The sequence below is a fragment of the Porites lutea genome, chromosome 4, assembly GCF_958299795.1.
Source record: "Porites lutea chromosome 4, jaPorLute2.1, whole genome shotgun sequence".
NCBI classification, from domain to species: domain Eukaryota; kingdom Metazoa; phylum Cnidaria; class Anthozoa; order Scleractinia; family Poritidae; genus Porites; species Porites lutea.
Genome location: NC_133204.1, coordinates 18,338,281 through 18,366,230, shown reverse-complemented (window position 1 = coordinate 18,366,230; position 27,950 = coordinate 18,338,281). Strand labels below are relative to the sequence as shown.

The 27,950-nt window shown below is 38.1% G+C and overlaps 10 non-coding genes across 10 annotated transcripts; all 10 read left to right on the top strand.

Annotated features, from left to right (window-relative positions):
• Positions 1-570: 570 nt before the first annotated feature.
• Trnag-ucc (transfer RNA glycine (anticodon UCC)) lies at positions 571-642 on the top strand. Its single transcript has one exon. It is a non-coding gene; the product is annotated as a tRNA-Gly (tRNA).
• Positions 643-1,641: 999 nt separating this feature from the next.
• Trnaq-uug (transfer RNA glutamine (anticodon UUG)) lies at positions 1,642-1,713 on the top strand. Its single transcript has one exon. It is a non-coding gene; the product is annotated as a tRNA-Gln (tRNA).
• A 5,517-nt stretch (positions 1,714-7,230) lies between these two features.
• Positions 7,231-7,302, top strand: Trnag-ucc (transfer RNA glycine (anticodon UCC)). The gene has a single exon. It is a non-coding gene; the product is annotated as a tRNA-Gly (tRNA).
• Positions 7,303-8,446: 1,144 nt separating this feature from the next.
• Positions 8,447-8,518, top strand: Trnaq-cug (transfer RNA glutamine (anticodon CUG)). The gene has a single exon. It is a non-coding gene; the product is annotated as a tRNA-Gln (tRNA).
• A 1,005-nt stretch (positions 8,519-9,523) lies between these two features.
• Trnaq-uug (transfer RNA glutamine (anticodon UUG)) lies at positions 9,524-9,595 on the top strand. The gene has a single exon. It is a non-coding gene; the product is annotated as a tRNA-Gln (tRNA).
• An 8,540-nt stretch (positions 9,596-18,135) lies between these two features.
• On the top strand, positions 18,136-18,207 carry Trnag-ucc (transfer RNA glycine (anticodon UCC)). The gene has a single exon. It is a non-coding gene; the product is annotated as a tRNA-Gly (tRNA).
• Positions 18,208-20,113: 1,906 nt separating this feature from the next.
• On the top strand, positions 20,114-20,185 carry Trnaq-cug (transfer RNA glutamine (anticodon CUG)). The gene has a single exon. It is a non-coding gene; the product is annotated as a tRNA-Gln (tRNA).
• Positions 20,186-23,560: 3,375 nt separating this feature from the next.
• Trnag-ucc (transfer RNA glycine (anticodon UCC)) lies at positions 23,561-23,632 on the top strand. Its single transcript has one exon. It is a non-coding gene; the product is annotated as a tRNA-Gly (tRNA).
• Positions 23,633-24,764: 1,132 nt separating this feature from the next.
• Positions 24,765-24,836, top strand: Trnaq-cug (transfer RNA glutamine (anticodon CUG)). The gene has a single exon. It is a non-coding gene; the product is annotated as a tRNA-Gln (tRNA).
• A 943-nt stretch (positions 24,837-25,779) lies between these two features.
• Trnaq-uug (transfer RNA glutamine (anticodon UUG)) lies at positions 25,780-25,851 on the top strand. Its single transcript has one exon. It is a non-coding gene; the product is annotated as a tRNA-Gln (tRNA).
• Positions 25,852-27,950: the final 2,099 nt, after the last annotated feature.

Below are 27,950 nucleotides of genomic sequence, written 5' to 3'. Positions count from 1 at the left end.
GTATAGTTCTTACAAGATCATAGGCGACGCATTACCTGCATTTCATTTAACTCAATCTTTCTTTAAATTGTAAATAACTGAAAACCTGACTGAGATTTTGAAAGGCTGACGTTAGCAGCCTTTTAAGACAATGATTTGGTGTAATTTTCATAAGATTACTCTTTTGACAAAATTCCTGCTACCTGTTAAGGAAAGGGGTTTGGTGAATCATCCCAACATAATTCGCCTAGTGGTAATGTTCGTTATTCAGTGATAGTGTTTAAAAAAAACACATTTTTTTCACACGAAATTTCGTCTAGGTTTGGTCACGTGATCAGTCTGGACTCTGCATTTCACTGGTACGACAGGACGTAACATATTTAATGCTATGTCAACTAAGAAAACCCGTTTAACTTTTCTTAATCAGTTGGAACGCACCCAACAAACTACAAACACCTTTATAGCAAAGATCATGATACAGGCGAATTAGGCTTAAAACGTACAACTATTTGTCAATGTGTGCGGTCGGTCAGCAGAACATCTCAGAACAACAAGCTTAAATTCCCTTGCCTCACCTGATCGTAAATATAGGCGTCGTTGGTATAGTGGTGAGCATAGCTGCCTTCCAAGCAGTTGACCCGGGTTCGATTCCCGGCCAACGCAATAATTTTTGCGCTCCCGTTAACCAATCCTTTTAAAATCTAATTAACTTTATACTTGCCGTTTGGTTTTCTTTGGCATCGTGTGATTTACTGTTATTTTTGTCTTTTTACTTGCGCCTTAATAAAAAATCAGTCTAGTTTAAATCGTGTTATTCTAATTTTGTTGATGACAAGAGGCATACTTTGAAGTGGTTACACATTCAGTGTGTCAGTGATTTTCTGGTGTAATGAGCTGATTTTGGCTTCTAGGGCTCAGCTACAACTACTAGACTTTTTTAAACTCGGTATTAAAAAAAGAAATCCAGTAATAAAATATTGAGACCAACGATTTCGAGCTCTTTCTTTTGAAGCCGACCATTTGAGTTTTGAGGGGAGGTATGGGTTTGGTTTGGGTTAGATTTTTTTCCTCAAACCTTTTAAAGGCCGATACACACGAGGGGTTTTGCTCCCGGAGCGCGCTCCAGGATCATTTTGCACGTGTCAGTACACACGAGGGAGAGTTTTCAAGTCCGCTCTATTTGCCCCGGGAGCTTGCTCCCAAATATTTAACCGGTTAAATATCGTGGAGTATTTTGCAGGGTGGAAATTCTGCTCCAGAAATAAAGTATATCCGTGGAATCGTTAGTACACACGGAGGAGCTTTGCTCGCGGAGCGTGCCCCTGGAGCATGCTCCGGGAGCAAAATGCCTCGTGTATATCGGCCTTTAGAGAAGATTTTTTCCCCGACATACAACGGTGTAAGATTTTTTGCAGCATTATAAAGCACGAGAGATATTTTCGAAGACAATAATGCTTTGTTGTTAATCGTCTTAAGTTGTTTCGATACAGTTTTTCGGAGACCAAAACGATAGTTTTCAATCACCTTCAAAGTGATTTTATCCTTGTCCGATCGCTATAAAATTTTCACCAGTGAAATAATGCCTGCTTAGCAGCCAATCAGAAGTTGCATACTGCTGTAGATATAATAACTTCTAACGATTAATATGCATCGCTATCTCGTGGTCCCATGGTGTAATGGTTAGCACTCTGGACTTTGAATCCAGCGATCCGAGTTCAAATCTCGGTGGGACCTCAGAAGTGTTTTTATTGTTAATTGCTGCGCAGCGACCGAAGGGAGCGAGCAGCAACATAATCAGGATTTAAAGGAAATATACAAGGGGCGACGAATTCTCGAATTCATCACTTTTTACCACAATGCATTGCATTTAACCACATTTTTTACCACAATGCATTGCATTTAACCAGAGTGCATTGCGCCACGAACAACTCAAATAAAAACACGGGAAAGTTCGGTGGGTGAGAGAGTGCATCGTTCGCTGCTCAGACTTAGAGTTTTCTTTGTGGCAAATTTTCTACAGCACGGTTAGAAGTCTTACCAAATTTTAAGACACGCAGGAGTCTTTCAGATGAGTACGATGGTTAACTTGGGGATTGGATTTCAATTCAAGAGCCTTTGACTCGTCCAGGTGTTAAACCTGACGAGAAGATGAGCATTTGCTCTTCGACTCCGCAACACGGGGGATATACAAATTCCAGCTTGCTAGAAGGTGATGTGAAAGTGAGAAAATGTCATGCAATGCTATTCTTAAGAAACTGTATGAGCCGAAAATGGATGTGATTTTGACCATTCGCTTCAAAATAACAGCGGAAATCGAGATAACAAAACATATGTTTTGTGTCCTACTTTGCAGACGAGGACGTGTATCGGCGTTTTGAAAAGCATAATTATGTTCTTTCATTCATTCATTGCCATGGAATATGCGTTTACATTGTTTTTTCACTGTTAATAGCTCGGTTAATGCAGCTGGCGATCATCTTGCCGGCGGAAGTCTCATGGAAAAGGAATAAAGTGAAAGACTTTTCCTGACGATTTCGTAATCAGCGTCTGTGGTGAAGTGGTTAGGTGTAGTCGCGTCAAGTCAAAGGTGCCGGGTTCGAGTCCTACCAAATTATTGATTGCTTTTTTTTTTCTGTTTTTGTTGTTGTTTTCTATAAATATATAGCTAAATAACTGTTACTTAATAAAGTGCAACAAACAGCAAGAAAAGTATTGTGTTTCCAGAGAAAATATCGTGCACCGCATATTAAATATATGGATAAACAATCTGATTTTCTATTATTTCCTACAATTTACTGTGCGAAAACCAGAGTTGATAACCACTTGATCATTTTCTAAACAACGTTCCCACGAGTTCTTTCTATAGACTGATAGTAATTATTCTAGTACTTTCCAACATGTAAATAGGACATTCAATGTCATTTTTGATTCTTTTAAGTCTCACTGCCTAACTGATGCCAGTATCAACAGAATGTGCCGCAGCATTACTATCTTTTAGATACCCTAGTATATTTTATTGTTAAGTCTGAAACCTTCGGCGTTACTTACATGCATTGTTAGTAAACAAAACGGTAAAGTAATAAATTGAAATCATCGCTTTTGCTCAAAACAGCACGGAAAACCGCAAGAGTAAAAAGATATTTAATCTTTCAGTCAAATCGAAACTTTTTATCCCATACGTTATCATTTTGAACGCCACATGCTGTGGTTGTGGTAACATTCACGCGAATGTTTCTTGGGAATGAAAAAGGATTAGATTTTAATTAGGTGGCTTAATCGAAGTACTTCTCATTGAAAATCGCCCGCGTGCGCTTTAGAATCAGTTAACTTGTGAATGGCTCGATGGGCATTGTTTAGTTAAGTATGGCTTGAACTAAAAAAAAGTGGAAATGTTGTGGTTTACGTCTTTAACCCTTACTCTCTGAATTTAAAATCGATTTCCAGCCATTTTATTAGCCCGCGTTCCTGCGTTCCAAACACGAGCTCCAAATGTTTCGATGACATTGCTGGAGTAGATTTAGGCCTGTTTCAAACGTCGTGCTACTGCCGTGCTAAGATGGCTCGACTGTAGCTCGACTGCAGCACGACACTAGCATGGCTTGTTTCAGACGCCGAATTTAACACAGTCGAATAGAACGGCTGTTGCCGAAAGCAAAACACAAAAGTAAAGAAACGGTTTAGCAAGCCTTTAAATGTGTTCTAATGTATTTATGATTTATGAATTGAGTTCGGCACGGCGGTAGCACGACGTATGAAGCCAAGTCGAGCTACTGCCGTGTAGCACGGCAAGGCTTGCCGTGCTACACGGCAGTAGCACGACTTGGTTTCAAACGTCGCGCTACTGCCGTGCTAAAGTCGAATTTAATTCGATCAACTGAGTTCGGCACGGCAGTAGCACGACATTTGAATGTCTCCGGGCTTATTAAGCAAACCGAAATCAAAGAAATCAAAAGCAAAAAGATTTTCAAGTTTCTTTTCATTCGAACTCGTTCGTATACAAGCACTACAGATTACTTTCTGCTGAAAAAAATGTCCACACGGCCTATAAATTTAATATCTAGAATTCTGTGTTAAGCGCATCACCTCTGACACATATTTATTTCTTTTGGTGCCTTTATCTTTTGCGACATATTTTCCATTCGGGCAAATAATCGCGGCCATGAGTTTAATTACTTTAGGATTGTGGTTGGTAAACTTGAAGGGGTCTTTAGATAAACATCTTTACACCTACACAAAAGATATTTATTTACTGAGTTTCATAACAGCTCTCGCAGTCGATCTTTTGATGCCGGTCAAGGCAAATGGCAGAAATTGTTAAGTCTGTGTTGGGAGTTCCAACTTTCTGCTGCTGTCCCTGTTTTGGCCGAAGAAAAAAATCGCTTGTGGATATTCCGAAGAAAGAGACTTATCTAGGCAAGCTCGTGGATGGGTTGTGTTGTCAAGACGAAGAGAATGTTCCCGGAGCCCGCCGAAGGTATGATTCCAAATTTGTTTCTCGTTACCCCTTGTCAGCATTTTTTTGAATGTTAGTCGTGATAACTTAACTAAAAGTCAGGATAGTATCATCGTCCATGCTCCGCCAAGCTTGACAATTTTTTGTATCTGACCTCCGGTGTTCTTGATAGTGCGCAATTTCCATGAATTAAATTCCATATTTGCTCAATGATAGTTTTGTTCGATGATTTTGTAATGGCATTTCCACCTTTTATCCCAAAGTAAATATAAAAAGTATAGTATTATTACACGCCTTCTCAAAGTGCTCCATTTGAATTTACTTAGCTTCTCATAACCATGAGTGTTCGAAAGACTGAACTAATAAAACTGCAAACATAACAGGTTTTCATCAGATCATGTACTGCATTTAGCGGAGTGAGCTTCGTACTGTATTTAAAAAAATCAACAATAAAATATTTTAAAAATGATTTCTTATAAATTTTTGCCAGAAACCTTTCAGAGGATCCCCTCAGAGACAGAGCTGATTAAAACAAATTGTTATGCGAATAATAAGCTGAAAATACGCGGTTCATTTTGAATATTAAAATGCTATCCCAGTTTAATTTTAGATTGAGAACTCATGTTTAATGAATTGATCGATAACAGCCTCCTTAATGGGGCCCTTGGCAGGATTTACTTAAAAAGCCGGGTATAAGTTGTCCTTTTAAAGCGTACTCATTTCTTTCATCAGTCAAAATGGATCACAGAAAGACTGCAAGAACAAGAAGGCGGTAACTGATAAAACAAGGTAGTTTTGTCGGATTTAACCACACTGTAGTTATCTTTAACTAGTTCTAAGAAAGGATTTGCCGTAATTTTTAGAGAGTTGGTGAATGTCTTAATATTTGCGCAGGTATTTGTTTTCCATACTCCTGGACCCAGTTGTTCAAAAGGTGGATAACGCTATCCATCGGATAACTCAATATCCACTGGATAGCGCAATTGGTTTCGCTAATACTTATCCGTTCATAGGCTAGCGCTATCCAACTTTTGAACAGCTGGGGCCTGGTATATAAATGTATATGTATTTATTTTTTGCATTAATTATTACCTTAATAGCAAAATAATTAACATGTGATTTTTTTTTCCTTTTCCTTTTCTTTGTTAATTGTAAATAGATTTTTAAAGACGGAATGTCAAATTTCAGAGAATTACATCTTACAAATAAAATTTTCAGAATTTTAACCTCTGTTTTCACAATTCTTGTGAAATTTGACTTCCATTTTCTCGAGCTCACATTAGAAATTTTCTTTGATGTTACTACAGATGACTTATTACATCTTAAGCCCTTGAAAAATGTAAAAAAGAATACAATATGCTTTAAATTATTCTGGTTCAAGGTTTTTGTCCACTCAAAATAAAAATTACTCAATATCCTGGTGGATTCCGATTTTATTTCGTGCTGGAGATATGTAAATCCGTTCTTTCTTTTCTCCTTCTTAATTGCATTTAAAGAAAAAACGCCAAGAGCTCAGGATATGAGCGCTATAGAGATAGAGCTGTAAACGAAAAATGGAAAAATGAAAAATTATTATTATTATTATTGCTATTACTATATATGTTGATATAGAAATAGACAAGTCTGTAACCTTTCCTTCAAGCAAAAGCACTGCGCATGCTTGAGATTGTCCTGGGATAATTTAATCAGGATGTTCTGTCAATGTTTCTATTTTGCAGGTGATGCTGGGCACGTTGATGATAAACTTAATCTGTATAACCTTGATAAAAATTCTGAATGCTCAAAATGCCGTAAACTATCTTATTTTCAGTCACAGTAAGAGTTCTTATACGTCAAAACTGTACTGAGTACATAACTAATAAAGAGAGAGTGAGTTGGCCAATTTTTGACAATTTTTGACAATTTCATCCTTTATAACCTCTTGTATTGTCTAAACTGGGAAAACCAAGCTGTATCTGTACTATGTGTTGTGTTGTTTGGGAGGGGGGCGTTAACGATGGTTTCGGGGAAGGCCTACAAAGGAGGTCCCATGTGATCAGTACTAAAAGTAGCGACCACCCCATCCCCACCTCAAACAATATCGAAAACTGAGCAAAAACGCCGCTGAAAACGAGGCTTTTATAGGTGCAACATTGCCGGGGGCGAAGAGGAGAATGGAAGGATGAACCCAATTTGAGCCGAACGACATATTGTCATTAAGAGCGGAATATATCCCACGCAACTTGGACGCTAGTGTTTTTCTACAATGTTCCATGTTCTTCGCACCTTATACTGATCAACAAATTGTGTCCTTGTGCGATAAAAACTTCTTAAGTTTCCGATTTGATTCCTCCAAAAGCAATCACACTGCCTGGCACTGGCGGAGAAGACGTCTGAAGAGTACGTGCTTGATCCTGAGGCACAAAGCCCCGATTGATCTGATATGACGTGAATACTATAACCCCGTTTCTCACGAGTTGGCAGTCTGGAAGAAGATAATTTCAATGTCTTTTTCACCATTTTCATTTTTCTTGTCAGCAATGTTAGATTGTTAAAACATGGTCACAGTGGCAGATTGGAGACTAGCGTCTAGGAAGGGTGGACAGCGCACAAACTGACAGGACAGCCCTTCACAAAAACTGTCTGGATCCGGCCATGTTCTAATTATGAAGAAAAGAAGGCAAAAATGATGTTCAGCAGAAAGGGTAGACTATGGCAAACTTAAGTCAATTGTATCCATTTCGTTGAGATTTTTCGCGTCGCTTGATCACTGACTGTCCCGATTTAATCAGTTTTACAAAGCCATTAACTCAACACAGGCGTTGGTGGTATAGTGGTGAGCATAGCTGCCTTCCAAGCAGTTGACCCGGGTTCGATTCCCGGCCAACGCATTGATTTTTGTGCTCTTTCCTTTTTACTTCCTTGTTCACTCAACCGACAAAAAGTAGCAAGTAATGAATAATATTTACAAGTGGAGAATCAGCTAAGGAGAAATGCTTTCAATCTAGAGTTAAAAAGAGAGAAAGTCGCAGCACTTTGTATATTGCGATTTAGTGAATTGAAAACGTTTGGACCCTGTCTTATATTTGTTCGTGCAGGAAATTTAAGTAGAAAGTATTGGAATTCAGGAATAATTTTATTTGCCATAAAAAGAAATAAAATTTCCAACTTGAAACAAATATATATCATAGAACTTCAATATTTGCAAATATCCTTATTACTCCTAATATAGGATCAGTGTGAGCATCGAATGGTTTCTTGCAAAAAATTCGAATATATTTTTTTCTGAAGTATAACAATACGTTTCACGTTTGTGGGATAAGTCGATGCCCATTCTGAAACACAATATAAAAGATAAAGATAAACTAAGGTATAGTAAAGAGTACGTAAAGAAGTATCAGGAAGACAAAAGCTTTACTTATATATTATTCTAATTGATTTAGAAATTTTCCTTGCAACGTTAGCGATATGATGTTTCCATGTGAGGGTCTCATCAAGAATCCATTCCAAAAATATGGTATCCTTTACTCGCTCTAAGGCAAAATTATTTATTTCTAGCTTAATATTACTGTTTTACCTTTGTCTGCCTGGGATTGAAAACCATAAATTTGGATTGTGAATAATTTATTGACAACTTATTGACCTGGCACCAAGATGTCAGTTTCAAAGGTTCCTCATCCAAGGTCTTTTCAAGCAATATTACTTTATTAGGAGTAAAGAATATGTTAATATCTTCAGCAAATAAAAAAGAATTAAATCTAGTGCTAGAATCTTTGAGACATGACAGAAAAAGCCAAGGCCCTAAGATCGAGCAATAAGGAACGCCCCACTTGATGATATGTAGAGATTAGGAGGTGCCGTTGAATTGAAGAAATTAATGCCTGTTACACATTTTTGACAAGTTTTCATTCGATGTTTTGTGCGAAATCTTTATAAAGATGGGTAGATCCCGATCTTAGATCTAAATCTGCTATAAAGAAGTCGGTAGCGGTGAGACGCTCAAATTGGTAATTTTCTTTAACGCTAAATGAGTAAGGTCCCATGGTGTAATGGTTAGCACTCTGGACTCTGAATCCAGCGATCCGAGTTCAAATCTCGGTGGGACCTGAAACATCTTTTCTTTTTTTCTATGCGTGCGAGGACGGCCTCGAAGTTATCTAAAAAGGCCCAAGGATGAAAGGGACAAGAAGTCTCGTTCGAACACTAAAGGAGAAAATCTGATCTTGCTTAGGCTTTATTTCGCTCCTAAAGAATATTTTTCATATGACAATCCCCGGGATAGATTTTCTAAAAGTCCTTTATTTTTTTCTGGTTGGTCATGCCATTTTAAAAGACTTTTCTTACCTGTTTGGCGCGAAATTCACCTGTCGAAAAATTCTACCGGTGACTTCATGACAATTGACCAATAGGACAGTAAGTGATATTTCACGCGTTTCCCGACATATCATACGTCAATCTTTTTTTCCCGCGTGAATTTCTAATATGATTCAAATCCATTCAGGCGAAACAAGTCTACCACGAGACCTCGTCGTTCGCTCGTTCGCTGCGCGACCTCATGCATTGAAGCTCGCTTTGCTCACATTTAAGAACTTATGAGAGGTCGAATTGTAGCAAGTCTATCGCCGGGACAATCAAATAGCTATAAATAGATTTATATTGCGAGAAAGGTGTTGAAGTTGAATGGTCTTTATCTTTTTCTTTACACACTTCCATAAGGTATACCTGTTAGGGAAAAAAATAGCTGTTCTTCCCCACCACTCTAAGTGAGACTAAAAATGCAATTGTACACCCCTAAGCGAGTCGAAGAGCACCTCGTGACTATCATATAAAAAAGCTCCTAACCTCCACTCCATACTTGGGGAAACCAGGGTTATCTGAATCGCAAAGGATAATGCATAAGCCAGACACAGAAAAAAAAAAACAAACGGCAAAAGTTACATTTCAGAACGCGACAAAAATTGTAAATGTTCGGTTGGACTTGCAAAGACTTGTTAGAACATATATTTCTTTTCCTTTTTAAAATGTTTGTAGTATGTTCACTGGGTTGAGTGATACGACGCTGCGTTATATTTCAGGTATGGAGATTTCTTTGATTTTTGTTTGCGAGCGTAAGGTCCTATGGTGTAATGGTTAGCACTCTGGACTTTGAATCCAGCGATCCGAGTTCGAATCTCGGTGGGACCTCAGAAGCTTTTCTGTTGTTAGATTTTATTTTTAATCTGAAATCTCGGCGTTATGCATTTGCATTGTTGGAAAACAAAACTCAAAACGTTAAGTGGCAAAATAAATTGAAATCATCGCTTTTGCTCAAAACAGCACTGAAAACCGTAAGAGACGTAAGAGTAAAAAAATAGCTTATCTTTCCGTCAATAATCTAAACTTTTTACGCCCTACGTGATCATTTTGAACGCCACATGCTGTGGTTGTGGTTATATTCACGCGATTTTCTATTGGAAATGAAAAAGGATTAGGTTTGAAAGAATTAGGTGGCTCAATCGAAGAACTTCTCGTTGAAAATCGCAAGCGTGTGCTTAAGAATCTGACTTAACTTGTGAATGGCTCGATCGAAATTGTTTAGTTAAGTATGGCTTGAACTTAGTAAAGTGGAAATCTTGTGGTCTACGGCTTTTAACACCCCTCACAACTCACTCTTTGTATTTAAAATTGATGTCCGGCCATTTTATCAGCCCGCCTTCCTGCGTTGCAAACACAAATATAATACCCAGAATTCTGCGTTAAGCGCATCACCTCTGACTCATATCGTAAAGTTCAGATTAAAAATGAACAACTGTCATATTATTGTTTCTTTTGGTGCCTTTATCTTTTACGACATATTTTCTATTCGGGAATAATCGCGGCCATGCGTTTAATTACTTTGGGATTGCGGATTTGCGATTGTAAACTTTAAGGTGTCTTAGACAAACATCTTTACACCGACAAGAGTGGTATATATTTACTGAAATTCATCACAGCTCACGTACTCGATCTTTTGATGCCAGTCAAGGTAAGATATCAGCAATTGTCAAGTCTGTGTTAGGATTTCGTATTAAACCTTGCTGCTGCTGTCCCTGTCTTTGCCGAAGAAAAAAATTGGATATTCCGAAGAAAGAGACTTATCTGGACAAGCTCGTGGAGGGTTTGTGTTGTCAAGACGAAGAGAATGTTTCCGGAGCCTGCCGAAGGTATGATTCAAACCTAGTTTCTCCTCACCCCTTGACAGCATAACAATTTATCTAAAGTCCGGAAAGTATCATCGCCCATGCTCCACCGACCTTGACAATTTTTTTGTACTTACCTCCGGCGTTCTTGATAGTGCAAAATTTCCACGAAATAAATTTCGCATTTACCCAAGGATAGTTTTGTTCGATGATTTTGTTTTGGCATTTTCACCTTTTATCCCAAAGTAAATATAAAAAGTATAGCATTATTACACGCCTCCTCAAAGAGCTCCGTTTGAATTTAGCTGTTTTTAACAGCTGCGCAGACAAATTCAAATTCAGTCTCAGAACGATGAGTGTTCGAAAGACTGACCTAGAAAAACTGCAAATATAACAGTTCATCAGATCATGTAAAGCAGGTGGGGCTGGCAACGGCCTTTGATCTTGCTGCTTTTCGGCTTTCCATGATCGCCCCAGTTAAGAAATCTGTCAATCATCCGAGAACTGTAGCGAGCATGCGCGTAACGGGTTGGGAATAACAACAACAATTTCATCTTCGCACCGATTCCAAAGTGTGAAGTGAATTCGCTTTTGATCCTTTTGGTCATTGCTTTCTTTGCTGTAACCAATTTTTTTCCGCGGGAATGTGGAGCTTACGTTTTCCTTTCTGCTGGTCTTGCATTTGTCATTACATGCGGTTTACTACGCTAAGAACGAGGCCAGTGAACATGTTCCTCAATGTCCGACCTTTTGACCATGTGTTTCTGTTTGGAAGACCCTCCAATACGTATGTAGAAGAATTTATCTTTTCAAGTGAAAGGCCGAAAATTAATTCTTCGCGATATTAAAAAAAGTGCGGTGGTTGTGGTCGAGTAGAAGAGTTGTCAGAGTTGTTTACGGTTTTACTACACCTTCAAGACCAGAAGAAATGATGATTGAGATTCTTAATTTCACATCCTTGATTGTGAACTTATCCTGGCAGAGTCGCGTTGGATGATTGAGTGGCATGGTCAAATCTCGTAGTTCGTATATTTCTTTATGTACTAGAAGCTAAATAAATATTGCCAATAGATCATTCTGTTTAAGTTTCGTTGTTCGTGTGATTTAATTTAAACTTTACCGTAGTTTCTAACAAATGAATCTTAGGCAAATGAAAGGGTAATTATTTTTTGCGTTTGGAATTCTCTTTTCATGACAGCAGTTATTACACTGCCTTCAGTTTGAGCCCTCACTCAAGTGTGTTTTGTTGCAAACAAACGGGGAAAAATTATAACTTCCAAAAACTATACTACCCCTTGGAACAAAATTATGGTTTAAAAAAGATGGGATTAGCTAGGTGCAGAAAATAAATGTTCAAGTTTGCATGTTTTGACAAGGATCACACCTGGCTAAATATGCTTCAAAGGGAATTTATAAAGTCAGGAAAATGGTGACATTTCTATTTTTGCCTTTCCTTTGGCCACTGTGATCAGTTTTTGCCATACAGTTGGATGTAATTTTTTACATCTTCGGACATCAACCTGCCAGGTTAGTCTGTGTCTGTATCTAAATGTAGTTAATCAAATCAAATCCTCTCAACTTAAAAATTGCCTTGTACTTGGATATAAAAAACACAATAGGATGGAAAAAAATGTAAAGTCATACTATTAAGATAATATATTTATTTGTAGTTAACAATAATAGTTAGAAACTTGTGTTGAGGAAGGCAAAAACCTTTTTCAGAGACCATAAACATTGAACCCTGTTCAAAACTCTAAAGGGTGAAATGGTCACCACCCTAAATCAGCAGCACATACCCATCTAGGCCGAATAAGCCACGGGTAGTATCGTAGAAAGAACTGCTGAGGGGATTGGGATTAAGGGACAATAGCTTCTTTTGATGGTTGTTTTTGTTGTAAATCAAATTCATAACTTACACAAACAATTAAAGTTGTACATTTTTAAGCTCCTTCTGATTCTCTTTATAGACTTTGCAAAACATTCAATTTTCTTTTTTCTGTTTCTTGTACTTCGGTCCTTTGAGGGATTTTCTCAATGCATACCCCTCTCTGATGTACTCACTCTTTATATTAGCAACTGGATAAGCCTCTTGTCCCCACACTAAACTATTATAATCATTTCAAGTACGATTCAAAACTACAGGGTAATTTTTCTACAAACAATTTCAAGGAAATACTTGAAACCGAAGTCACTATCTAATACAAAACTACTAACTACAGTATTGCTGTTGGAAATTTGTTGATTACCACTCCAATGATATTCCAGTGAAGGTTTTGAAGGTTCAGTACCCCCCTCCCCCCCCCCCCCCAGCCTTCTGATATTAAAAATAGCTTATACTGACAGATTCAGTACATGTGAAGCAAAGTGACTGGAAAATTTACCCTGGCTTTTACTAAACTGGCCCTGTATTCTGTATTGTCGCCCATAAATATTTGTTGTGGCTCCCGGTTCACAAACAAACTTACGAACAGCGAATTAGAAAATTGGTTTAATGAACATTCCCATATGACTATTGCAAGACTCATACTAATATAGTGAGCTCGTAGCATATGTTTAGGATAAGGAAGAGAGTTCTTTATACCACCGAAGGTGGAGAAATATAAGAGATGGAGACTAGGCTGGTTGCTCGAAAATTCACGAAGCTTATAAATAACTGAACTTGCCGAGATGCCGAATCACGATAAGTGTAAATGAACTGTTCATACATCACGCCTCCTGATGTCCAAAAATTCCATTAAAAGTGTTCTTGAAAACCTTTTCTTGCTGTTTGGACGCGGGAAAACTCACAACCGAGCAAAAACTCATCGTCCTTCTATTTCCCCCACTCTCCGCCATATTTGTTTTGAAAGAAAATGGTACTCAGTCTCACTCGGCCAAATTTCTTAACTGGGGCTATCATGTAAACTCGGTTCCAGACCTCGCTGCCAGCCCCCCCCTGATGTAAAGCATTTAGCGGAGTAAGCTTCGAACTGTATTTAAAAAACAAATCAACACTAAGATATTTTAAAAACAGTGATATATTTATAGCAGAGCTCTCGCGCGCGCGAAGCGCGCGCGCAGCGGAGCACCATGGGTAAGAAAATTTGGTAAACTATCCAAACGAGAAAATTTGGTTATGACGTAGCGTACGCCCGCCCGTCCGTACACACACTTCATGTAAGCCGATGTCAAATGTCACAATAGATCTTGCACAACTTGACTAGCCTCTTAGTTATGTAAGCCATCCGTATCAGTACGTTTAGATTGACAGCTGTCAAAATCAGACATCCGCTGACAATTATCACATGACGGTCTCGCGGGCTCAGATGAAAGACCAGTCGTTTTGCCCCTACATATAAGCTGATATAATATGTCACACTTGCCAATTCAACATAAAAACGAAACTACGCCGGGCAAGGGTGTCAGTTGGCTGACAGTCGTTTAAAGTTATATTGGCAAGCCAAATTAAGGTCAATTGACAGCTGTCAAAATGGGACATGTACAGACCACTATCAGAAAACTAATAATTAACGTGGGCTCAGGTTCGCCCAGGTACGCGATCTGGCATTTTCCACTACATGCCGGACGGATATGTCTTACTCACACCAGCGGCCGATTACTAAGTGATCGGCTCCTGCTCACACTCGTAGTCTGTTAATTCGAATATTCGCCATTCTAATGAACGTTAATTGACAGCTGTCAAACTAGAGTATACGCTGACCATCATCACCTGAGTGTATCGCGGGCTCATTTTTCTATCCATTGAGGTCACGTAGTGTTTAAAGTTTTGCGCTGGTATTTTATTTGATCACGGGCTCAATTCGAAGCCCCATAGCTTAGAAAATCTATCCATCCTAGAAAATTCGGCAATCACGTGAACGTACACCGACTACCCGACCTTCCGTCCGTCCTCACCACGGGCATACCAATGTTTAATCTCACACTTTCTAGCTAGTTTAGGAGCCTGCAACTTGATATTGTACATCCATGTTTTGATTAATTGCCAGCTGTCAAAATAGTGTTTCTACTAACCAGTATCGCCTGAACGTATCGCTGGCCCAGGTATCGACCCACCAAATTCGAGTGTTTTTTGAAGGCATCCGCTGACAAGTTGACACTTTCCAAATGATCGCAGGCTCAAGTTCAATTTTTTTAAAATGCATATGAATTAAGTCGTGTTCATGAGCAGCACTTTTAAAATGTTGATTTTGAACTGACCTCGGATGCGAAAATTCAACCGGCTATTACATTTACATGCAGGGAAGGCAATCGCTTTTGACTTTTCTCACTGTCACGCATTGATCACGCTCTACGTCCAATTCTTATGTTCTGATTGGTCAAAATTTGACAGGTGAGTTCATGCGGAAAATTTATGCAGCATCTTAAAACTTGCTTACTGATAGCTGGAGCTGACAGAGTTTTGTGTCATCTTGTGATGTTTTAAACTGTCTTTTTCTACTTGGTGTACAAAATGAAATACAGCTGCTATCAAGATTGTTCTGTAATTCATGGCTGGTTTGTTAATTGCGCTTTCTGTTGACAAAAGCACCGCTTGTCAAAGTCATTGGAAATCCGATTTCGGATGGCATCGTTTTGCAAAAAAGAGCTTACTCACTTGCCCTTGCTTGAGGCGTAAGAGGGTTGAAAAGTCTCAAGCGATTCTGGAACACTGGATGACCTTCAGAAGCAGCATCTCGACTGGTAAGCCCGAGCAATTATTGTCTTTGATGTGTTTTTTTTTTCGGTTTCCTGAAGTCGAGCGTATGGCTTTAAGTTCATACACGAGCAATGTTCTAGGTAAATAAGTTAGTAATAACTTTATTAAACCACGGAATCCTTATCACTAAAAAGTGGTCTTCTAAAGACCCGCAAATTCAAAGAAAAGGGTCCGAAAATTATTTAGTTATGATTTTGGCTGTAAACAGAAAGCTCTGAGCGATTTTCTTGCCTTGAGTTCATCTTGAAAAAGAGCAAACACCAGGAGCCGGCTTAAAACATAAATAAGCTTATGCTTACCTGACTCATGATTTTCAGAGACACTTTACTCTCAATACTTCTCTTCGTGAATGAAAATTATTTTCTCTGTACATGTTACACCGAATTATATTTATTTTATTGATTGTTAGTAGTCCCTCTCGCAATTTTTATCGCTGCACGGGCTGTTTCCAGTCGAACATAAACATCGCATGCAGGAATACTCAAAACGCCGCGCGTAAATTCCGCGCGTAAATATCACTCGCTTTTAAAGATTACACATAACAGAACCATACACAGTTTAATAAATAAAGGGAAATAAAACCTAAACATAACAATTTCTCTATCATGTTGAAGCGTAAATGGTAACTCTATTAGTCGCACTGCAAATTTGGTGGCTGTCAAAAGTGAGAACCCGTCCGGCTGGCCGAAAAGTGATTTTGGGAATTTTTTTGATCGTTTTCATTAAAAGCCCGTAATTATTACCCTGCACATCACATAGGACCAGATTATTTTTCTCTAAAATCACTTAGCCTTTACCTCAAAAGTCAAAGGAATGTGCCCTGATCTGTGGATTACAAGTTAATTGTTTGATTTAAATTATGAATTTATTAACGGGGGCTTCGCTTTTAGCCCTGGCTAAATCTATATATTAAGTTTACATGCCAGAAACCTTTGAGAGGATACCCTTGGAAACAGAGCTGATTAAAACAAATTGTTATGGGAATAATAAGATGAAAATGCGCGGTTCATTTTAAATAATATTAAATGTTATCCCAGTTTAATTTTAGATTGAGAATTCATGTTGCATGAATTAATCGATAAGAACATCAATGGAGTCCTTTCAAGAATTACTTAAAAAGCCGGGTATAAGTTGTCCTTTTAAAGCGTGTTCATTTCTTTCTTCAGTCAAAATGGACCACAGAAAGACTGCAAGAACAAGAAGGCAGTAACTGATAAAACAAGGTATTTTTCTCGGATTTAAACACACTGTAGTTATCTTTAACTGGTTTTAAGAAAGGACTGAAAACACATATTTTACCCAATTTTTAGATAGTTGGCCAATGTCTTAATACTTGTACAAGTTTTCTTTTTTGTTTTTTTCAATACTCACGGTATATTAATGTATATTTAGTTTTTTTGCAGAAATTATTTCTTACCAGCAAAATAACTAGCATGTGAATTTTTGTTTCCTTTTCCTTTTCTTTGTTAATTGTACACAGGTTTAAATACGTTTTATTTCATGCTGGAGTTATGTAAATCCTTTCTTTCTTTTCTCCTTTTCAATTACATAGTAAGGAAAGCGCCAAGAGCTCAGGATATTAAAATGGATTTATTATTATTATTATTATTATTATTATTGCTATTGCTTTTATATTAATATAGACGTAGACAAGTCTGTAAGCTTTCCTTCAAGCAAGAGCACTGCGCATGCTTGAGATTGTTCTGGGATAATTTAATTAGGATGTTCTGTAAATGTTTCTATTTTGCAGTTGATACGGGGTACGTTGATGATAAACTTAATCTGTATAACCTTGATCAAGATTCTGAAAGCCCAAAATGTCGTAAACTATCTAATTTTCCGTCACAGTGAGAGTTCTTATATAATAATTTTCAAAACTATAGCGAGTACATAACTAATAAGGAGAGAGTGACTGGCCCAATTTCCGCGAGTAAGTTATTTTTTGAAAATTTCATCCTTCATAACTTCTTGTACCGTCTAAACTGGTAAAACCAAGCTGTATCTGTACTATGTGTTGGGGGGGAGGGGGGGCTAACGATGGTTTCGGGGAAGTGCTACAAAGGAGGTCCCCTGGGATCAGTAGTAAAACTAGCGACCACCCCTTTCCCACTCTAAACAATATCGAAAAATTAGCAAAATGCCGCTAGAAACGAATCCTTCATGGGTGCAACATTGCCAGGGGTGGAGAGGACTGGCGGACGGAGGGATTACCCCAATTTAAGCCGAACGACAAATTGTCATTAAGAGCGCGGAGTCCAATACAATTTGGAAGCTAGGGTTTTTTTACAGTGTCCCAAGTCTTTTTAACCTTACACTGATCCACAAATTGTTTCCTTTTCGAACGTTGTCCGATTTTTTTCCTCCAAAGGCAATAAAACTGCATGGCACAGTTATGACCGGAGATGTCTGAACGTACGTGCTTGATCCTGAGGCACAAAACTCCGAATGATCTGACATGACTTTAATACTACAGCCCCGTTTCTCAGTGGTTGACAGTCTGGAAGATATAAGATATAATTTCCATGTCTTTTTCACCACTTTCTTTTTTTTGTCACAAATGTTAGATTGTTATAACATTTTCAGGAATGGTTCACAGTGACAGATTGGAGACTAGCATCGTGGAAGGGTAGAAAGCACATAAGGTGACAGCCCTTGACAGAACTGTATGGATCCGGCCTTGTTCCGATTATCTAGCGATTCTCAAGGAAAAAGACGGCAAAGTGATGTTCAGCAGTATGTTTAACCAAACAGAAAGTGTAGACTATGGCAAACTTAAATTAATTGTATCCATTGTGTTACACCTTTTCGCGTCGCTTGATAACTGACTGGCCCGCTTTAATCAGTATTACAAAGCAAGTACCTCAACACAGGCGTCGGTGGTATAGTGGTGAGCATAGCTGCCTTCCAAGCAGTTGACCCGGGTTCGATTCCCGGCCGACGCATTGATTTTTTTGATCTTCTCTTTTTACTTTGTTGTTCACTCAACAGACAAAAAGTAGCAAGAAATGAATAATATTTACAAGTGGAAATTCAGCTAAGGATAAATGCTTTCAATCTAGATTCAATCTAAAAGGGGAGAAAGTCGCAGCCCTTTGTATTAATATATATATATATATTTTTAAGCTTTTATTTCAGTTTATTTTTATTTTATTTATTTATTTATTTATTTTTATCTTTAATAACATTTATTCAATCGACAATCAACAACCAAAAATACTTACAAACACTACGATACTTACACTACTTACAATACAATATTTAGAATACAATAGACTAAGGTACTTACTCTGTTTACAATGTAAAGACTTTACAATACTCAGTACTTACAACACTACCTACTCACTACTCACACTACAATGCACTATTTACAAGCAGTTCTAATTAGTAATTGTATTTCAAAACCAACATTTGCAAAACCAAACATTCACGGTAAACGCACTTATATCTTAAGTGTCTTAAAGAGGCAGCGATTGTGAAGCAAAAGATACACCAGGTTAATGCTGGAGAAAATGAGCAGAGGATCGAGATATACAAATGTATAAAAAATCAAAGGCTTACTGAAATAAGGAGCTCACATTTTCCCATTTTTTTGGTAAAAAGGAACCTGCAGTGGTCTCTATGTGGTAGAATGATTTGAGGTATTGCAGGAAGCCTGCTATCTTTGGCGAGGTTTCCCTTCTTCTGCTAATCCATAAACGAGCTAAGAGGCAACCAGACTTTTTAGGACCGTTATCTTTCCAACTAGGGTAAGTCTACGGTATTTCCAGCAGCTCAAAACATTCCGGACCTTATCTAGTTTTTCATTATAATTTAAAGTTGCAGTTGCTTCCGGATCATTTGAAAACCAGACACCTAAAGCTTTAACTTTACACTTCGGCCATTTAAAGTTTCTTCCGACAATTGATATTTCATCTTTGTTACAATTTGCCCCAATCCAAAAGGCTTCTGTTTTTTTGTCATTAAGATTGATTTGCCATAAAAATGAACAGCATTTCCAACTTGAAACAAATATATATCATGGAACTTCAATATTGTTATGTCCCTATTACTCCTAATATAGGATCAGTGTGTTGAGCATCAAATGGTTTCTTGGAGATAATTCGAATAGATTTTTTGTGAAGTATAACAATACATTTCACGTTTGTGGGAATGAGTCGATACCCATTCTGAAACACAACATACAAGATAAAGATAAACTAAGGTATAGTAAAGCGAACGTAAAGAAGTATCAGGAAGACAAAAGCTTGACCGTTATATATTGTTCCAATTGATTTAGAAATTTTCCTTGCAACATTAGCGATATCATGTTTCCATGTGAGGTTCTCATCAAGGATCACTCCCAAAAATATGGTATCCCTTACTCGCTCAATGTCACAATTACTTATTTCTAGCCTAATATCAAGTTTTCACCTTTTCTGCCTGGGATTGAAAACCATAATTTGGATCGTGAAAAATTTATTGATAACTTATTGGCCTGGCACTAAGATGTGATCCGAGGTCTTTTCACGCGAGAATACTTCATCAGGAGAAATGAATATGTTTGTATCATCAGCAAATAAAAAAGAATTTAATCTAAAATCTTTGAGACATCAGAGAAAAAGTCAGGGCCATAAGATCGAGCATTAAGGAACACCCTACTTTATTATATGTAGAGAAGAGGAGGTATTGTTGAATTGAAGAAATTAATGCCTGTTACACATTTTTTGCAAGTTTTCATTCGGTGTTTTGTACGAAATCTTTATAAACATCGGTAGACTCCGATCTGATCTCGGATCTACATATGCTATGCAGAAGCCGGTAGCGATAAGACGTTCAACTTGGTAATTTTCTTTAACGCTAAATGAGTAAGGTCCCATGGTGTAATGGTTAGCACTCTGGACTCTGAATCCAGCGATCCGAGTTCAAATCTCGGTGGGACCTGAAACCTATTTTCTTTTTTTCTATGCGTGCGAGGCGAGGTCCTCGAAGTTATCTAAACAGGCCTGAGGGTGAAAAGGGACGGGAATTCTCGTTCGAACACTAGTATTTAAACCCTAAAGGAGACTGGTAGCAAGTCTATCCCCGGGGCAATCAAATAGCTATAAAGTGATTTATGTTGCGAGAAAGGTGTTGAAGTTGAATGGCCTTTATCTTTTTCTTTACACACTTCCATAAGTAATACCTGTTAGGGAAATGAGAGTGAGTGAGACTAAATATGCAATTTACGCCCCTAAGCGAGTCGAAGCTGAGCACCCCGTCACTGTCATATAAAAAAAGACCCCAACCTCCATATTTTATTTTTAATCTGAAACCTTCGGCGTTATGTATTTAAATTCGGCGGAGCTAATCGCAGTGGCAGTGACAGAGAATGTAAATACTTTCCTATTGGTATGAACACACTTGAGCCGCCATGGCGTTAATTGACTCTATTGTTATTAGGTATACAAGGTTTTGACAGTTGTAATGTATTCATCTCAGCTCTCGAACTGTCAACTTTTATTTTTATATCTTACTTTATTCATCTATCGATTGATTTTTTACCTTTAACCCCCAGAGGTTGTGCGACCGCATCGGTTGGGGAATACGTTCCCAATTTTTTCCCATTGGGTTTTTGGGTTTTCGTATCAGGCGGCGCACGTGAATAGTTTAGCCTGAGTGACTTTATTTAGGGATATTTGTATACCATTCTTTAGTTATGATGTTGAACTTTGTATGTTATTTGGACGGCATTAAACACTCAGGCTCCATAGTTCGAGCTGCACACCCATTCCCGTCTCTTAGTCGTGAATATGAATAGGAAACCTACATGCATTGTTGGAAAACAAGACTCAAAACGTTAAGTAGTAGAATAAATTCAGTGGCTGATCCAGACCTTCAGAGAAGGGGGGAGACCAGCCATTCAGACCATAAAGGGAGGGGGGGCGGTCTCTAAAAAAATATTTTTTTCGGCCCATCGGGCCTCAGTTTGGTCTAAAAATAAGGGGGGACCCAGGCCCCCAGGATCCCTCCCCTAGATCCACAACTGAAATTGAAATCATCTCTTTTGGTCAAAACAGCATGGAAAACCGTAAGGTGGCTCGATACAATAATTCTGTAGCGACACCATCCATCTTTGAATCTCTTATATTTAAAGAAATTGATCTTTATGGTAAAACCCATTATACCACATGTATTACTCATTAAAATGTTATCTCAGTTTAGTTTTAGATTGAGAATTCATGTTAAATGAATCGATCGATAAGAGCATTAATGGAGCCTTTTTCAAGAATTACTTTAAAAGCCGGGTATAAGTTGTCCTTTTAAAGGATGTTCGTCTCTTTCTTCAGTCAAAATGGATCACAGAAAGACTGCGAGAACAAGAAGGTAGTAACTGATAAAACAAGGTTTTTTCTAGGATTTAAACTCACTGTGTTTATCTGTAACTAGTTTTAAGAGAGGACTGAAAACACATATTTTAGGTCATTTTTAGATTGTTGGTCAATTGCTCAATACTTGCACAGGTAATTTTTTTTTTAATACTCCCGGTATATTCATGTTTAGTATATACTAAAACAGTGGATAGTGTTTTTCGCGCGCTCTGATTGGCTACTCAATCAGTGAATATCCTGCACTATTCACTGATTCACCTCCAGTTCCTCCGAGCGAGCGACGCCAAACTCGCGTAGGTTGCGAGAAAATGCTTTCCCGGTTTGCTGCCGTAACAAACTAAGAAATTTCACAACTAATCAAGCAAGCTATTTCCGAAATACATGAAGAAGGTGGCGAAGTTCAGTTTGGAAGTTTTAACAGATAAAGCTTTGTCTTTTTGACTTGAATAGTTATCGATAAAAAACGGTGAAAAAGTTTTTTGTTTACAAATGCAAATTAAGCTTAAGTCTTGCGTTACTTTATTTAGTTGACTTGTTCATAAATAAGCTTAAAACTAAATTTAATAATCTTTCTTACTGAATTATTTTAAATACAAACAGAATTCACAATTCCTTTTGAAGAAACTTCCCCGCAAGAGCTAAACAAACGCCTTCAAAAGTTTATTTGTCGCTAAGAAAAAGCGACGACCGTGGCCGTTCGGTCATCGCGCGCCAAAATTGTAATCGTTGGCAATAGTAAATGAGTTAAAAATCATCATTTTGTGCTCAATTATCTCACTGTTTTAGTATATACTGAAACAATTATTCACCTCAGTGTCGGTGGCTTGTATTGGATAGTTACCTCGACGCTTCGCGGCCTCGGTAAATTCCAATACTAGCCACCTCCACTTCGGTGAATAATTGTTATATATTTAGTTTTTTGCATAAATTATTACCTTAATAGCAAAATGATTAACGCGTGAACTTAATCTGTATAACCTTGATAAAGATTCTGAAAGCTCAAAATACTGTAAACTATCTTACTTTTAGTTACAGTGAGAGTTCTTACATGTCAAAACTATACTGAGTAAGAGAGAGTGAATGGCCCAATTTCGGTGGGTGAGTTATTGTAAGTTTTTTTTTTCATCCTTCATCACCTCTTGTATCGTTCTAAGCTGGGAAAACCAAGCGTATCTGTACTATGTGTTCGGGGAGGGGGAGGGGGGGGGGGGGCAAAATGCCGCTGGGAACGAGTCCTTTATTGCTGCAATATAGCCGGGGGCAGAGAGGAGGATGGAGGGATGAACCCAATTTAAGCCGAACGACGAATCTTCATTAAGAGCGGAGTCCCATGAAACTTGGAAGCTAGGGTTTTTCTACAGTGTCCCACCTTCTTTTTGAACGTTTTACTGATCCACAAACTGTTTGCTTGTCCAAGAAAAGCTTGTTAAGTTTTCCGATTTGATCCCTCCAAAAGCAATAAAACTTCCTGGCACAGTTATGACCGTAGACGACGTCTTGATCCCGAGGCACAAAACTCCGAATGATCTGACATGTCGACTTTAATACTATAACCCCGTTTCTCAGTGGCTGGCAGTCTAGAAGACGATAATTTCCACGTCTTTTTCTCCATTTTCATCATTCTTTGTCAGCCATGTTAGATTTTTAAGATATTTTAAGGAAAAGTTCACATTTGCAGATTGGAGACTAGCGTCGTGGAAGGGTAGAGAGCGCATAAGGTGGCAGGACATCCCTTGACAAAACGGTCTGGATTCGCCTGTGTTCTGATTATCTAGCTTTTCTTTTATAAGAGAAGGCAAAAGCTATGTTCAGCAGTATGTTTAACAAAACAGAAAGTGTAGACTATGACAAACTTAAGTCGATTGTATCCATTGTGTTGAAATTTTTTGCGTCGCTTCATCACTGACTGGCCCGATGTAATCAGTTTTACACTGTTAACTCAACATAGGCGTCGGTGGTATAGTGGTGAGCATAGCTGCCTTCCAAGCAGTTGACCCGGGTTCGATTCCCGGCCGACGCATCGCTTTTTGTGACCTTTCCTTTTTACTTTCTTGTTCACTCAACGGACGGAAAAGTAGCAAGTAATGAATAATATTTACAAGTGGAGATTCAGCTAAGGAGAAATGCTTTCAACGTAGAGTTAAAAAGGGAGGAAGTCGCAGCACTTTGTATATTGCGATTTGGCGAATTGAAAACTTTGAGACCTTGTCTAATATTTGTTCGTGCAGGAAATTTAAGGAGAAAGTACTGGAATTAAGGAATAATTTTATTTACCATAAAAATAATTAAAATTTCCAACTTAAAACAAATATATATCATGGAACTTCAGTAGGTGCAGATATTCTAATATAGGATCACTGTGTTGAGCATCAAATGGTTTCTTGGAAATAATTCGAATAGATTTTTTTCTGAAGTATAAGAATACGTTTCACGTTTGTAGGAATGAGTCGATGCTCATACTGAAACACAACATACAAGATAAAGATAAACTAAGGTATAGTAAAGAGTACGTAAAGAAGTATAAGGAAGACGAAAGCTTGTCTTATATATTATTCCAATTGATTTAGAAATTTTCCTTGCAACATTAGCGATATGATGTTTCCATGTGAGGTTCTCATCAAGGATCACTTCCAAAAATATGGTATCCTTTACTTGCTCAATGGCACAATTACTTATTTCTAGCTTAATATTAAGGTTTTACCTTTTCTGCCTGAGATTGAGAACCATAGATTTGGATTGTGAATAATTTATTGATAACTTATTGACCTGGCACCAAGATGTCAGTTTCAAAGGTTCCTCATCCAAGGTCTTTTCAAGCAAGATAACTTTATTATGAGAAAATAATATGTTAATATCATTAGCAAATAAAAAAGAATTAAATCTAGAATCTTTGAGATATCACAGAAAAAGGCAAGGCCCTAAGATCGAGTATTAAAGAACACCCCACTAAATAATATGTAGAGAAGAGGAGGTGCCGTTGAATTGAAGAAATTAATGCCTGTTTCTCATTTTTGATAAGTTTTCATTCAATGTTTTGAACGAAATCTTTATAAACATCGGTAGATCCCGACCTTAGATCTAAATCTGCTGTACAGAAGTCGGTAGCGATAAGACGTTCAACTTGGTAATTTTCTTTAACGCTAAATGAGTAAGGTCCCATGGTGTAATGGTTAGCACTCTGGACTCTGAATCCAGCGATCCGAGTTCAAATCTCGGTGGGGCCTGAAACCTATTTTGTTTTTTCTATGCGTGCGAGGACGGCCTCGAAGTTATCTAAAAAGTTCGTTCGAACACTCGTATTAAAACCCTAAAGGAGACAATCTGATTGTTGCTTAGGCTTTATTTCGCCGCTAAAGAAGATTTTTCATATGACAATCCCCGGGATAGATTTTCTAAAAGTCTTTTATTTTTTTTCTGGTTGGTTATGCCATTTTAAAAGACTTTTCTTACCTGTTTGGCGCGAAATTCACCTGTCGAAAATTCTACCGGTGACTTTATGACAATTCACCAATAGGACAGTGAGTGTATTTCACGTGGTTCCCGACATATCGTATGTCAATCTTTTTTTCCCGCGTGAATTTCTAATATGATTCAAATCCATTCAGGCGAAACAAGTCGACCACGAGACTTCGTCGCTCCCTTGGTCGCTGCACGACCTCATGACTTGAAGCTCGCTTCGCTCACATTTAAGAACTTATGAGAGGTTGACTTGTAGCAAGTCTATCCCCGGGACAATCAAATAGCTATAAATAGATTTATATTGCGAGAAAGGTGTTGAAGTTGAATGGTCTTTATCTCTTTCTTTACAGACTTCTATAAGTAATACCTGTTAGGGAAAAAATAGCTGTTCTTCCCCACCACCCTAAGTGAGACTAAATGTGTAATTTACACCTCTAAGCGAGTCGAAGATACTTGGGGAAACCAGGGTTATCTGAATCGCAAAGGATAATGTATAAGCCAGACACACAAAAAAAAAACCAAAAGGCAAAAGTGACATTTCAGAACGGGGCAAAAATTGTAAATGTTCAGTTGGACTTGCAAAGACTTGTTAGAACATATATTTCTTTTCCTTTTTAAACTGTTTGTAGTATGTTCACTGGGTTGAGTTATACGACGCTGCGTTATTCTAGGGCTGGAGATTTCTTTGATCTTTGTTTGCGAGCGTAAGGTCCCATGGTGTAATGGTTAGCACTCTGGACTTTGAATCCAGCGATCCGAGTTCAAATCTCGGTGGGACCTCGGAAGCTTTTCTATTGTTATATTTTATTTTTAATCTGAAATCTCGGCGTTACGTACATGCATTGTTGGAAAACAACACTCAAAACGTTAAGGTGACTAGACCCAGTTATTTTGTGGGGGTACCATCCTACTTTGAAGCTCTCTGGTATCCCCCACCTTTACTTTGATCGTAAGTCCAACATGTAGAATGGATAATATATAGATCAATCTACAATATAGCATAAAATTTTTGGCAATCGGAGTAAATGTCACGTGGTTATTGCCACGCCTCTTTTGGTCTGAGTCGAAATTCTGCTGTTGCCGGCATTTTTTCGTGAAAATCTCTCGGCTACATATAGTGCGCTTTAGTGCCCTGCGTTGAACAGAGTTTCACCAAAATCGCAAAGACCCAATACGAGAAATTCAGCGGTTTGCAAATTTAGGTCATAATTCATATGAAAATGATAAGCAAACTTTACACGATTATATCTAATAAACTTTGTGATTTGTCCCTTTTTTTGGGGATATTTATAACAGATGGGTCCTTGCAAGTCAACAAAAAGCTTTAGTGCCTTGTAAATGCGCGCTATTTCGAGTAATGCAAACATATAGAAATTATAGTTTTAGCTATTACGTTTGTCAGCGTTTAAGAGTCCTTCTCACGAAAAAAGCATTTTCTTCAAATTCGTGGTTTTTTTTCCTTCAAATGTTTTCAGGACCACAATTGATTAACTAACTACCCGGATTCTGAATTTCATGGTCATTGAAAAACTGTGACATTATCTTCGATAAACCCAAACTTGAGTAAACATGGAAGATTTTTAGCGTTTTGGCTGAGTTTGTGCTTTGGGAGGTTTCTATTGTTTCTAGTCTGTCACGATACAGTATTCTTGTCCAGCAGGCATGCAATGACCGCGCTTAGCTGACTTCCGAATGCTCACCGAGATATGATAATTTTGGTACGGTGTGAAAATAGAACGGATTCCCGTCACGTAACGTCCTTAGCCAGCTGAGTGTACTTCATGCCGAGAATTAAAAACTCTAAAAAGAAAATGCAAGGGAATTGATTAAAAATCGTGAATTAAACCTCTATGCCTATCTCACCGTATCAAAATTATCATATCTCGGTGAGCATTCGGAAGTCAGCCAAGCGCGGTCATTGCACGCGTGCTGAACAAGAAAGCGGCATCAAGACAGACTAGAAACAATAGAAAACTCCCAAAGAACAAACTCAGCCAAAACGCTAAAAATCTTCAATGTTTACTCAAGTTTAGGCTTATAGAAGATAATGTCACAGTTTTTCAGTGACCATGAGATTCAGAATCCGGGTAGTTAGTTAATCAGTTGTGGCCCTGAAAAAATTTGAAGGAAAAAAAACTACGAATTTTTAAGAAAATGCTCTTTTCGTGAGAAGGATTCTTAAACGCTGATAAACGAAATCGCGCGCATTTACAAGGTTCTAAAGCTTTTTGCGGACTTGCAAGGACCCATGTGTTATAAATATCCCCAAAATAAAGGAATAAATCTCATAGTTTATAAGATGTAATCGTGTAAAGTTTTCTACGGTTTTTAATACCCCTCACAAGTCACTCTTTGTATTTAAAATCGATTTCCAGCCATTTTATCAGCCCGCGTTCCGACGTGCCAAACACAAATATAATACCCAGAATTCCGTGTTAAGCGCATCACCTCCGACTCATATCCTAAAATTTAGATTAAAAATGAACAACCGTCATATTATTATTTCTTTTCGTGCCTTTATCTTTTGCGACATATTTTCTATTCGGGAATAATCGCGGCCATGCGTTTAATTACTTTGGCATTGCGGTTGGTAAACTTTAAGGGGTCTTACATAAACATCTTTACACCTACACAAATGGTATTTATTTACTGAATTTCATCACAGCTCACGCACTCGATCTTTTGATGCCAGTCAAGGTAAAATGACAGCAATTGTCAAGTCTGTGTTGGGAATTCCAACCTTGCTACTGCTGTCCCTGTTTTGGCCGAAGAAAGAAATCGCTTGTTGATATTCCGAAGAAAGAGGCTTATCTGGAGTATCTGGGCAAGCTCGTGGAGGGGCTGTGTTGCCAAGAAGAAGAGAATGTTTGGTATGATGG